The 12,005-nt window shown below is 53.1% G+C and overlaps 1 pseudogene; it reads left to right on the forward strand.

The window, feature by feature from the left end:
* The first annotated feature begins 2,943 nt into the window (after positions 1-2,943).
* On the forward strand, positions 2,944-11,781 carry LOC144257451 (C-type lectin domain family 2 member D-like; annotated as a pseudogene).
* The last annotated feature ends 224 nt before the right edge of the window (positions 11,782-12,005 follow it).

Here is a 12,005-nt window from a genome sequence, read left to right on the forward strand (position 1 = left end):
TGAAATTTAACCCTTTCCGGGCCTTGAAGGAGACGCAGTTGGGTCACTTATAAATGACTGTGAGTGTTATGGTAGCACCTAGAGCTCAGCTCTTGAGGTCAGGGCTGCATTGTACTGAGCGCTGCACAGAGACACAGTGAGAGACAGTCCCATCCCCCGCTCGAGATCAGGGGCCCCTTATGCCAGGCTGGGGAGCGGGTCCCCTTGCCTCCAAACCCCTCCGCAAATGAGTTGGCAGCGTGTGGAGCTGATTGATCCTTTTTGTTTCTTTTAGAGTAGCAGCCGTGTTAGTCTGTATTCGCAAAAAGAAAAGGAGGACTTGTGGCAGCTTAGAGACTAACCAATTTATTTGAGCATAAGCTTTCGTGAGTTACACTCCGATGAAGTGAGCTGTAGCTCACGAAAGCTTATGCTCAAATAAATTGGTTAGTCTCTAAGGTGCCACAAGTCCTCCTATTTTTTTGTTTGTTTCTTGTTTCAATTCAGTTCCTCCTGTGGGAGGGGGGAGGGAAATGGACAATTCATGAAGTGGAGTCAGACTGATCTTTGAAAACAGCGTGAGAAAACTCAAACCCTGTAACCGCCATTTCTGGGTGGGATCTGGGGTCCCTCCCAGCTCAGGGCCAGGGGGCACAGGAGGAGGAGGAGGGGAGGGTGGTGTGGCATTGATAGCCATGTAAACAGAGTATTAGGGAAGGTTTCTGGCTGTAACAACCGTAGCACAAAATGTCCACTGGAAACCAAAGGACAGCACATTGCTCATCACAGAGAGCAGGGTTCCCCTTGAAAGCCTCCTATCCCCACACCCAGAGAATGGGCTGCATGCAGAGCAGACTCAGGAAAGGGTTTGGGGAGAACACGGGGGGAGAGGGCGGGAGGAGAGAGATTGAAATTGAGGTGAGGAAAGGAAGGAGGGAGGATTGAGAAAAGGGGGAACAGGAGAAACACAGGAAGGGGACGGGGGAGAGAAAGAACTGGGGTAGAAGCAGGAACTGGAGAAGGAAAGAGAGAGAAGAGAGGAGGGAGAAGAAGAAAAACCGAAAGAATCAGGGAGGGAAGGTGGGAGCAGCCCCCAGCGACTGCGATAAAGAAACCCCAGAGCTGGGAATGAACTCCGCAGTCACGGCCCCTGGAATCAATGTGCACCTCTGAGAGGTGAAACACTGATGGGGGCTGGAGGGTCAGATTGCACCCTTCAGCCTAGCCCCCCTCCATGCACCATGTAACCTAAACCAGCGCCCCACATCTGCCTGGAATCAGGGCCTCAGCCTGCAAGCTCCAGCAGCCTCTCTCGCTCCCCCGCTTCCCACACACTGCCCCCTAGGTCAAGTGGCTGCAACGCGGCTGTAAGCCCATCCTTGGTCTTTGTCCCAGCCCTGCAGCCAGCCAGCCATGGGCCCTGCATAATCCAGCAGGTTTTGGTCATTGCCTGACTGCTGTGTATGATCTGCATGCTCTGGTCCTCTTTGGCTTCTGGCAACCAGCAAGCAAGAAGTGGCCATGAGCCAGGAGGCTCCTATCATAGCTCTAAATCACGTGCTTGACCCCCTGTGTCCTTTACTGCCGTGGCAGGTTGTTAGACACTGCAATGGCCCATGCTGTCTGTTCCCTGCTGCACACGTAGGAGGGGTAAATTAAAGAGCTCGGTCCCCTTTAAGGGATTTGGCGTGCTTTGTGCTAATCTGATCAGTGTCATTACAAATGTCCCGCCACGCCGGTAAAGTTTCATTCATTTCAACAGCGGATGTAGTTACGGCTCTTGGTGCCTTGTCCAATCCAGGATCAGTATGCTAATATAGTATATGGCCACGCCCCTGTGTATATTGCAGTCCCCTTGCGGCTGGCTTTTTTCGCGGGTTTTTCCTTGCACTAGCAATGGGGGAAGACATGATGTGTGTGAAGAGGGGAGTTTGGGCTCCCCCCTCTGCTAATGCACAGAGAGGGGGAGATGGAACAGGGACCTGACCTGCAAGGAGTGCTGCAGCCATGGAGTCCCTGCACGAGGTAAGCTGTGATCTTCCTACGTAGCAGTGGCTTGTGAAACTGACTCCCAACCCCCTGCTCTGCAAAGGGGGACACGGGCTTGGGTGGAGATCAGAGGTTATTTGGGAGACCCTGATATTGCAGCAGCCCTATTGTTGTTTTTACAGCCCCCAAAGGTGGGCTAAAGGGCCTCCCAGGACACATGAATGATGTACTATTATTTGCAGATTTAATAGTTTTATTAAGATGATGTTGAAGTAAAAAGAAAACGGTACAGAGTTTAAGCATAGAAGTTTCTGGTGATCAGGGAATAAGGTACAGATTATCAAGGGGTGCAAAATTCGGTTTAGGAACAGATGGCGTAAGGAATACATAATCTGCAATGTCCCCGATTGGGGGTAAAAGCTTAACGGGTCAAAGTACAGACATTGAGATATGAGGGTATATTATTCATATAATGGCTATGTTCAGGTGTTGAGTATAATGACTGGATACGATGATGAGGATGGATTTACCCTCATTTGGTGGGATTTAATGTTCAGTGATTTATGGTTCCCAGCAGAACAGAGTCCCAGTGTGATCGGTGCTGTATCTGTGTGTAGTAAGAGACTGTCTCTGCCCTGAAGAGCTGTGCTAGGTGCTGTAGAGACACTTAGTTAGAACTGCATGGTCTCTACCCTGAAGCTGGTATGATCCAGTTTCACATGTGTCACCAGGAAAGGGATGAACAAAATACCTGAAAGGAGGATAGGTGTGTTACTGCCTCAGTTTCCATAGATACAGGTTTTTTAGGTCTACTTCTGAGTCCTCAGCTTGCCTAATCCCTATGGTATATCATAGGGCCAGGACCTGTGCCTCGGCTTTGCTGCTGCCAAATCGGACTCACTCAGACCGAGAGGAGACGACCCCAGCCCAGCACCTGCTGCAGCGTCTGTGGCCTGAGTGTCGCTGAGAGAGACAATGGGGCCAGCAGCTGGGGCTGCTGAGAGCGAAGAGCCGCTGCAGGAGTTGTGTGTTAATGGCAATGGACACCGGTAGACTGGAGAGAACCCAGGTAATGGGGCATCTCTGCCTGGGGGCAGGCTGGAGAGAGACACTGAGACTGCCCGGGGTGCTGGAAGGGGGCGTGGCCCTCCCACTTTTTGTCACTGGCCCTGCCCCTCCCCCTTCTCTTCCCCCTGAGGTCCCCCCCACCCCGCCTCTGGCTGGCAGCTGGAGTCCAGGCAGTTGCAGGGAGCCGTGGATGACCCTCCACTTGCCTGGGGTGGGGGGCCAAGAGCAGCCCCTGGTCCGTATCCCTCCCCCAGTCTCCCTGCCCAGAGCAGGTGGAGGGTCTGTAGTTCCCCACAGCTGCGGCTCTTACCATGGCCCGGCTGCTGCTCTGAGGCCCTGCTACCCAGCCAGAGCCGGATCTTGGTAACAGCCCCAGGGCAGCTCTGGGGAGCCATGGACCCTCCATCTGCCCTTGGGGGTGGGCGGTGTCTGCCTGACCCTCCGGGCTCCTCTCCCAGTCTGAGGGAAGGAGCAATCGACAGAACGGTGCATGTTCCAGGGCAGCTCCAGCCCTGGTGCTGTCAGTGAGACGTGTCCTCCCAGCCCTGCCTGACGGGTCTTTCTGTTTCAGACCCTCCTTGGAACTGCCAGAAAAGTCCAACCTGTGGAGTTGTGGTTGCACTGATCATAGAATCATAGAATCATAGAATATCAGGGTTGGAAGGGACCCTTGAAGGTCATCTAGTCCAACCCCCTGCTCGAAGCAGGACCAATTCCCAGTTAAATCATCCCAGCCAGGGCTTTGTCAAGCCTGACCTTAAAAACCTCTAAGGAAGGAGATTCTACAACCTCCCTAGGTAACGCATTCCAGTGTTTCACCACCCTCTTAGTGAAAAAGTTTTTCCTAATATCCAATCTAAACCTCCCCCACTGCAACTTGAGACCATTACTCCTCGTTCTGTCATCTGCCACCATTGAGAACAGTCTAGAGCCATCCTCTTTGGAACCCCCTTTCAGGTAGTTGAAAGCAGCTATCAAATCATTCTTCTCTTCTGCAGGCTAAACAATCCCAGCTCCCTCAGCCTCTCCTCATAAGTCATGTGTTCTAGACCCCTAATCATTTTTGTTGCCCTTCGCTGGACTCTCTCCAATTTATCCACATCCTTCTTGTAGTGTGGGGCCCAAAACTGGACACAGTACTCCAGATGAGGCCTCACCAATGTCGAATAGAGGGGAACAATCACGTCCCCCAATCTGCTCGCTATGCCCCTACTTATACATCCCAAAATGCCATTGGCCTTCTTGGCAACAAGGGCACACTGCTGACTCATATCCAGCTTCTCGTCCACTGTCACCCCTAGGTCCTTTTCCGCAGAACTGCTGCCTAGCCATTCGGTCCCTAGTCTGTAGCGGTGCATTGGATTCTTCCATCCTAAGTGCAGGACCCTGCACTTATCCTTATTGAACCTCATCAGATTTCTTTTGGCCCAATCCTCCAATTTGTCTAGGTCCTTCTGTATCCTATCCCTGCCCTCCAGCGTATCTACCACTCCTCCCAGTTTAGTATCATCCGCAAATTTGCTGAGAGTGCAATCCACACCATCCTCCAGATCATTTATGAAGATATTGAACAAAACCGGCCCCAGGACCGACCCCTGGGGCACTCCACTTGATACCGGCTGCCAACTAGACATGGAGCCATTGATCACTACCCGTTGAGCCCGACAATCTAGCCAGCTTTCTACCCACCTTATAGTGCATTCATCCAGCCCATACTTCCTTAACTTGCTGACAAGAATACTGTGGGAGACCGTGTCAAAAGCTTTGCTAAAGTCAAGAAACAATACATCCACTGCTTTCCCTTCATCCACAGAACCAGTAATCTCATCATAAAAGGCGATTAGATTAGTCAGGCATGACCTTCCCTTGGTGAATCCATGCTGGCTGTTCCTGATCACTTTCCTCTCATGCAAGTGCATCAGGATTGATTCTTTGAGGACCTGCTCCATGATTTTTCCAGGGACTGAGGTGAGGCTGACTGGCCTGTAGTTCCCTGGATCCTCCTTCTTCCCTTTTTTAAAGATTGGCACTACATTAGCCTTTTTCCAGTCATCCGGGACTTCCCCGGTTCGCCACGAGTTTTCAAAGATAATGGCCAATGGCTCTGCAATCACAGCCGCCAATTCCTTCAGCAATCTCGGATGCAACTCGTCCGGCCCCATGGACTTGTGCACGTCCAGCTTTTCTAAATAGTCCCTAACCACCTCTATCTCCACAGAGGGCTGGCCATCTCTTCCCCGTTTTGTGATGCCCAGCGCAGCAGTCTGGGAGCTGACCTTGTTAGTGAAAACAGAGGCAAAAAAAGCATTGAGTACATTAGCTTTTTCCACATCCTCTGTCACTAGGTTGCCTCCCTCATTCAGTAAGGGGCCCACACTTTCCTTGGCTTTCTTTTTGTTGCCAACATACCTGAAAAAACCCTTCTTGTTACTCTTGACATCTCTCGCTAGCTGCAGTTCCAGGTGCGATTTGGCCCTCCTGATTTCATTCCTGCATGCCCGAGCAATATTTTTATACTCTTCCCTGGTCATATGTCCAACCTTCCACTTCTTGTAAGCTTCTTTTTTATGTTTAAGATCCGCTAGGATTTCACCATTAAGCCAAGCTGGTCGCCTGCCATATTTACTATTCTTTCGACTCATTGGGATGGTTTGTCCCTGTAACCTCAACAGGGATTCCTTGAAATACAGCCAGCTCTCCTGGACTCCTTTCCCCTTCAAGTTAGTCCCCCAGGGGATCCTGGCCATCCGTTCCCTGAGGGAGTCGAAGTCTGCTTTCCTGAAGTCCAGGGTCCGTATCCTGCTGCTTACCTTTCTTCCCTGCGTCAGGATCCTGAACTCAACCAACTCATGGTCACTGCCTCCCAGATTCCCATCCACTTTTGCTTCCCCCACTAATTGTTGTATCGTCTGCTTTGATCGCTGCCATCATTGCTCTGGCAGGTGAGTTCCCAGCTTCCGCCCTGCTCCCTTCCCCTCCATCTACAATCTCCGTGCATCCCATTCCCCGTGACCTACCACAGTCCCTCTCTCCTCCCGGCCTGCCTGGCTTCTGCCCCTGGGACAGAGGATTCCTGGGGGATGTTCCTCCACGACCCTCCTCCTGCTCCCTCCCAGACCCCTGCACCTGGGCACTCTCTGTGTCGGGACGATCTGACTGAAATTAGCCCCCCCAGCCCATCTCTGAGCACTTTGGGTCCAAGTCACCTTTGCCACACGCCGTGAAGCAGTCCCTGACCAGGGTGTCCAGTGGGACAGGGTGCAGTGCAACCCTGAGCCCTTTGCCTTCCCTGTGTTGCTCTGAGGTTACCAGCCTGGCCTTCCTGGATCTTCAGGTCACGACTGTGGCCGGGCGGCAGGTGCTGCCATGTTATTGAAAGGATCCGTAGAGCTCAATCTAGACCCCTCCACCAGCGCAGTCTGGAAACCCCCCAGTCGCTGAACGTGGCCATGAAGGCTCCCGTAGCACCATTCACTCCCCTCGGATGCACAGACGGCGTGTGCTCGTGCAGAGGGCGTCTGTTTGCTGTGAACATGAACCCTGCTGTATCCCCCTGTCGTCTGGGGCAGGGGGTGCTGGAGACTGTCGGGGGTGGGATTTCTCTATTGCCCTGGGATCTGGTCACTAGGCCCCAGGAGGGTTTAGCAGCTGGCAGAGGGGATTGAATCCAGCTCTGTCTGCATTAGGAATCCTCTGTGCCGATGTCATGACATCCGTGCAGTTGAATTGGGGCAAACCGCTAAAGGAGACGCACCGCACTGGTGCACAAAGCAGCTTGCCTTGGTGCAGTTCGCTGCAGGAAGTTACCAGAGCGAGCCGCACTGCTCCAGCGCATCTCCAGGAGGTGTTTGCCCTGATGTCACTGCGTCACTGTGATTATACCGGTGCAGATTGCTCGGATACAGATGGGCCCTGAATCCCAGCTCCCTGCTGTAATGGCAGGCTGTTGCAATGGGCAGCATTGGCTCTCACTGTGTAAGGTGGGAATCTGTGAGCTTAGGGTTGGTTACACACCTGCAGGTGCAGGGAGCTCTGCAGAACATGTGGCATCTGACCTGGAGATGGATGGTGGAGACAGCCTGTGCCATCAACTGTTAGTCACTGACTTCTCTGCTCAGTTCAGTAGGGGAGGGATGTGGGCTACCGTGCACTGGACAGTTAAATCTACAGGGTCAGACATGCCTTGTGAGTGAGGTGAACACATGCTCGTTTTCTGATCACTGCTGCCACGTTTCCTAACTCTTCCCGACTCAGAGTGTCTGTTCCACGCTGAGTGCCAACCACATGGGAAGGCTTGAAAACCAGCTACCGAGTTACTGTGGTGCAAAGAAAAGTGATGTGCTCAAAAATGTCTGGAGGGGTTTGAGTCCGACTCCTCTCAACTAGACAGGCCTTTCAAATCCTCTTTGGTGTCACTTATGGGTGAGCCCCCTGCTGCTCTTTCGTGGCTCTGAAAGGGTTACACTGCCGTGAGGGCTTCCAGAAAGTGCCTTTCTTGCTGCTGTGTTTGGGGAAAGAAAAGTCTGCAGGTAGGAGGTGAATAAAGTTACATCATTCCTGGCCCACAGTGCAACAGGTCACTTCCCGTGGCTGTGGTTTCTGGCACCCCCTTGTGGCTTTCATGTCCCTGCGTGAAAGTTCCCACATTCTTCTCAGTTGTTCACCTGCTGTTTGTTGTGAGGTTGAAGGTCCAGCTGTTGATCTTGTGCCTGGGGTGAAATGCTCTGAGCTGTGTCAGTCCCTCCCAGGCTGGGAGTGTCCCTGGAATCCTTCTTGCCAGGCAAATTTACTGTGACAAACGCCTCCGCCCCCCTGCGTCTGATTGCCCTGGACCAGCCCCAGCTGGGGATCCCAGTAGGCTTGGCAAGCCGGTCAATTGACTGCCTGTTTAGCCACAATCAAATGCTCCAGGGAGAGCCCTGGGGGTAGGAGGCAGCCTGCCTTTCGGATTGCGCCTTGGAGCCTCACTGGTGTTTTTCAGAACTTGGTTTTAGTGTTTTGCCTTTTTTTTCTGAGTTAAAATAACTCAATGAAGTACAGGAGTACTTGTGGCACCTTAGAGACTAACCAATTTATTTGAGCATGAGCTTTCGTGAGCTACAGCTCACTTCATTGGATGCATACCGTGGAATATGCATCCGATGAAGTGAGGTGTAGCTCACGAAAGCTCATGCTCAAATAAATTGGTTAGTCTCTAAGGTGCCACAAGTACTCCTTTTCTTTTGGCGAATACAGACTAACACGGCTGTTACTCTGAAACCTGTCAATGAAGTACATTTTTTAAAAAAAATTAGGTAGATCCGTATCTATTTAAAGCTAAACCTACTGGAGACAATGACGTCTTGCTCTTTTTAGTTACTGTTCTGATAAATTTAGTATTTTAAAATATCTGACCACTATCTGACACATTTGACTGGTCAATTGACCAATTTTTGTACCAGTCAAATGCCCAATTCTAGGTGCAACTCTTACCCTCCGTGTGACTGTCTAATTCTCAGTGCTGGCATCTAAGCTTTCATCAGCTGATCTGTGCCCCCCTGCTGGACCCTTGTGCCCAGACAGCTGGGTCGGATACCGAGGGAAATGCTACTATTTCTCCGAGAGGGAAGGGAGCTGGACCGACAGCCAGAGCCGCTGCTCTGCCCCGGGTGCCTCCCTGGCTGGGATCGACAGTGAGCAGGAAATGGTGAGAGACTCTCGAATTGCCAGACACTGGCCTTGGCTCAGCGGCGGCTGCTGCAGTAGGACCTGGGCTCTGCCCCTGCGGGGTGAGGAGCAGCTCTGACCCCTCCTGTGCTGGGAGGCCGGAGTGAATGAACTTCCAGGATCTGAATCCCAGCCCTGGCTGGGCCCAGGGCCCTACTGTCAGTGTGTGATCATAGGGATTGCCCATTCTCCGCTCCCCCCTCCCCAAATAGGGAGACAGCTTCTGCCTAGGGCAGGGCTGGCTCAGGCATCTCCTGGCCTACTGGCTGCTGGAGTGGGACCGAGAACCCAGCCAGTGCTCCTGTTGTGGGGATGGGAAAGGAGCAGCCAGCTGAGGAGGCGGGGGAGGAGGGGATCCTCTCACATTGACCCCTCCCACTTCAGCTTGACTCGCTCCCTCCCCTGCCTTGCTGTGGTGAGCGGGGGCTGATCTGTGAGAAGAGACGTCTCTGCAGAGAGCTCAGACCCAGCAGCTGCCCCCAGCCCAGGGGGACTTGGGGTGTGGGTGACTGGGAGCACCGGGGTGGGGCTGCTCTGTGCAGGGGGAGGGTTAATACTGCCTGGGTGATCTTGTACTTTGCAAAAGGGAGGGGAAATACCCCCCCCCGCCGAAAATAAACTGAGCACCCTTCAATATGGGGGGAGGGATAGCTCAGTGGTTTGAGCACTGGCCTGCTAAACCCAGGGTTGTGAGTTCAATTCTTGAGGGGGCCATTTAGGAATATGGGGCAAACATCTGTTGGATGATCTAATTGGGGATGGGGGTGGGACTAGAAGATCTCCTGAGGTCCCTTCCAACCCTGATACTCTATGAATATGCGACTGGGATTCTCTGCAGCACAGAGCCCTAGGGGGTGGGGGTGGGGAAGCACTGGAGCTGGGGCTGATACCTGCTGTCCCTCAGCTTTCTTTAAGGTGTTCCTGCTGCGCCATAAGGATTTTCGTGACCACTGGATCGGCCTCCAGAGGGAGCAGGGTCAGCCCTGGAAATGGACCAACGACAGCGAATTCAACCACCTGTGAGTCTCTCTCGCCCCTTTGTACTAATTCCCTGGTCTTGGGGATTCTGGTGTCTGAGCTGTTTGAGCTCAGGTAGATCCACCATTCAGTGCTAGTGAAACAACCAGACACGACCCTGGTCCGTTCGCGTCCTGCGTGTATCGGAGACCGATGGGAGCCGGCGTGTCCCTGAACTCTCGGCTCCTCCCCGCAGCACGGAGTTGGGCCAGAGACAGAGCCCGCCATAGCCAGAGGTGCCCTCGCAGCCTGCTGGGATTTCAGCTGGGACACTCGCTGTTCTCCCCCAGCCCTCTTCAGCAAGGTCCCTGGGGTGTCTGACCTCCCCTGCGGAAAGGAGGCAGCAGGGAGCTCAGGTTAGCAGTGGCTGCTAGAGAGGGCAGGATGTCGAGCAGTGCATGGCAGGTGCAGGTCCCGCTGGGGATTTCAGCCGGCAGGTTTGAGTGACTTGGCTGGTGAGGCCTCTGAATCCGCAACAAGGCACCGATGTTAAAGGAGCCTGCGGTTCACAGGTGCTGGATGCCTGGGGCTCCCACTGGAACGGGGTACAGTAGTGATGGCTGCCCAGCCAACACCCCGCGATGGGTTTCAGTGGGCTCCAAGTGTGATCACAAAACCTTGAGCCCGGAGCAGGGTTTGAACCCTGGAATTCAGCACTAGAAGCATGAGCCTCTGCCATAGGAGCGAAAGAATCCACTTCTTTAACTGAAATCCCCCCCATTGATAAAGCTCTTATGCAGGCCAGCCATTAGAGGGGGATGGAGACCCCCCACTTCCCTGGTCTGGGTTACTTCAGTACTTTGAAAACTCAGGCTGTTATGGCGCTGGGTCAGGGCTCCCCAATGGACAGTCCCCATTCTGCTGTATTGGACCCAACCTTTGGATCCCACCTGCTTCCAGCCTCACTGGGTCTGAATAGCCTCCAGACCCTGTCCCGAGTATGGGCCTCTATGGCCCTCTCCTGGGGTACAGACTCCCTGTCTGGTTCCCTCCTTAGGAGGTGGGACCCTGCAGATCATCTGCTGTAGGACCCAAAACCAGGTCTGAACCCTCCCAAACCTCCCGAGAGGCATGTTGTCCCTAGAGCTCCACCCTCCACTCCAGATGAACTCTGGGAGGGTCACGGGAGGATTACAAACAAGGCACACATGCTTTCACAAAGGAACTTCTTCAACACTCTCTTTTCCCCCATCCCCAATGGAAAGCTCAAGAGTTATAGATCAATTGAAAAGGAAACCCCTGAATGCAATTTCCTCTTTCAGTGTCATCTTGGTTCTGCTCCGTGTGTTTCAAGGAAGTGAGATCCCTCCTGTCCCCCGCTTTTCCTGCTTGGTCATCTGGTTTTGGTGATGGTCTGCCCCTCTTGTTAGAGGACCGGTCCCTTTTGACAATCAGTCTAAGAAATTCTCTCCGTCCTGCTGGGGACTTTCCATTCTCCAGCACCCCTGTGGGCTGCTCAGCCTAGAGGGTCACGAACAGTCAGCGGTTCTGCAAAGCCCCCGCTGTCCTGAGCTCTGCTCCTGAGGGGCTGGGAGAGTAGCTGCTCCACACTCAGGCCTGCACTGTGGAGAACGGCTCCCCTGGCTGGGACCGGTGTGAAATGCCCGGCCTCTGCCTGACTGCAGCTCCCTGGCTTCTGTGTTGCAGGTTTCAGATAAGAGGAGGAGGTGACTGCGCATATCTTAACAACGAGAAAGGGGTCAGCAGCTCACCGTGCTACATGGAAAGACGGTGGATCTGTAGCAATCCTGAGGTGTATGTGATGGGAAAAGAGACTGCACTGGAAGGGGGCTCGAAATGAGATTCCTAGAAGTGACACTGATCCAACTCACACCTACTTGAACGAGCCAAGTCCCCATTCGTCAGCCTGGCCAGGATCTCAAAATCAGGCAGCGGGGCCCTCAAGCATTAAGTGTGTCTCGTTTAAACTGTGGATTCTTCGTATGTGCCTTCTGCTCTTGAACCTTTAAACTCAGGGTCACATTGTCAAGCTTTTCTCTGCAGCTGAGAGGGAGTGATCTCATGAGAAGGAGTCTCAGCCATACGCTGGGGAAATGAGAGAAGGGAAGGCCTTGTTCGTTTAGACTCCAGAACAGTATTTCTCAAATGCAGCCACCAGCTGATTGTTTTGCAGCCACAAGAGCCTCCAAAGTGCCCCAAGAATCGCTGAGATGTTAAGTATTAAAGGTGCCTTCTAAATGCCATAAATCCTAATGCGCGCTCCCTTTTAAATAGTACCATGCCAG

Source organism: Eretmochelys imbricata, chromosome 25 (assembly GCF_965152235.1).
Source record: "Eretmochelys imbricata isolate rEreImb1 chromosome 25, rEreImb1.hap1, whole genome shotgun sequence".
NCBI lineage: Eukaryota > Metazoa > Chordata > Testudines > Cheloniidae > Eretmochelys > Eretmochelys imbricata.